The sequence below is a fragment of the Musca domestica genome, unplaced genomic scaffold (assembly GCF_030504385.1).
Source record: "Musca domestica strain aabys unplaced genomic scaffold, Musca_domestica.polishedcontigs.V.1.1 6, whole genome shotgun sequence".
Classification (NCBI taxonomy): Eukaryota; Metazoa; Arthropoda; class Insecta; order Diptera; family Muscidae; genus Musca; species Musca domestica.
This window is the reverse complement of record NW_026712363.1, coordinates 4,815,846-4,817,336: the sequence shown is the minus strand read 5'-3', so window position 1 is coordinate 4,817,336 and position 1,491 is coordinate 4,815,846. Positions and strand designations below refer to the sequence as shown.

The 1,491-nt window shown below is 31.3% G+C and overlaps 1 long non-coding RNA gene across 1 annotated transcript; it reads right to left on the bottom strand.

Moving 5' to 3' along the window:
* Positions 1–318: 318 nt before the first annotated feature.
* LOC131805668 (uncharacterized) lies at positions 319–756 on the bottom strand. The gene is made up of 2 exons (XR_009343762.1): positions 531–756; positions 319–469 (listed from the first exon to the last, which is right to left on the bottom strand). It is a non-coding gene; the product is annotated as an uncharacterized LOC131805668 (long non-coding RNA).
* Between the last annotated feature and the right edge of the window lie 735 nt (positions 757–1,491).

The following is a 1,491-nucleotide window of genomic DNA, read 5'->3' as shown; positions in this document are numbered from 1 at the left end:
TTTCTAATATTCGTAATTTATTTTATGTTTCTGCCACAATTTCTGACTAAATGAGTCCAAGTTTGACATTTCGGAGTCAAAATACAAAATTTTCACATTGATTGGGAAAGTGGACTTGGGGGTACACATTATGTGGTGACTTTACTTAAAATGCCTATGTGGGCAATTATCTCCAGAGTAGCATAAATACAATTTTTAGCCAAATCAATTGATGAATGTGGTCAAAACCAAGATGGACCCTATTATATGTAAAGAGCTTTTCTTCCCTCTTAAAAAATGAAAACAATGGCCAAGACCCCGAAAATAGCGTAAATCACATGATGATTTTACCAAAAATTATAATTTTTTGCAAGGATGGTTTCTTCTCAAATTACCAATATTTGCCGAAATTTGTATGAAAAAAAAAAATATAAAATATACTTGAAATCAGGTTGTATCCCTATACAGGGGTTTTGACCCATATTTTGACCTGCAAAAACGATTTAACGTATCTTAAATGTTTAAGAAGAATTTCTGGAAGAATTTCTTACTAAATGTCCAATTTGCTCTACTATTTTGCACCCTTTACATTCGGTATTTCGCTGATTGCAGTCCCAATGAATTTTGCATTTTGAGTTCTCATTGGACGGATTATTGTCATATGAAAGAAGTAGATCCACGTTTCGAAATGAGCCCCATAACGCCTTGTATGTCATTTATGTTTGTTTAAATGTGATCGCATTTTCCAGGTGAAGCACGATGTAGGTCCTGGAGTTGAAATCTATGTGACAATTTTAGACATATTGTGCACTCATTTCATTTTTAATATTATTTAGCTCTACCTTACCTTTTATTGTACCATGGTAGAAGTCATGCAATCATATGTTTACTATTTTTTCTAAAATTATTCATTTGACAACATTTAATAGTAAAAAATCAATAGGAATTTATTTATTTACACAAATGTGAGATGGGAACCTGTTTTTATGCATTGAAATTCGACAAGGTAAATTATAGAAAATGCAGAGATGGGAATGCTTATTTGAAACGACTTTACCTTCTTAATTTTTCCATGATCAATACATACAAAAAAAGAAGAAGTTACTGTGCTTATAACTCAAGAACGGCATATCTTGTTTTGGCGATTCAGACCAATATGGAATGGTCTCTTAGAAAAAAAGGATAAAATCCAAAAATCGCGTGTAAATGTGAAATTTTAATTTAAAATTTGGAATGTATAATTGTAATTTTTACTGCGTTTGTCGTGTTTGCTTAGTTTGAATGCGATGGTGTTGTGTTTTGTATAAAGCGGCAACGGACAATATTGTTATTTGTAGATATATGTATATAAAAGAAAGTTATATTGTTACTACGCTTATAATCCGAGAACTGTTGCACTGATTTGACAATTGAAATCGCGAAAAAAATTTCGTGTAGCAAATGTTCATCCAATTAAAATGTCCATAAAATGTTTTCGTGTAGCAAATGTTCATCCAATAAAAACCCAAAATG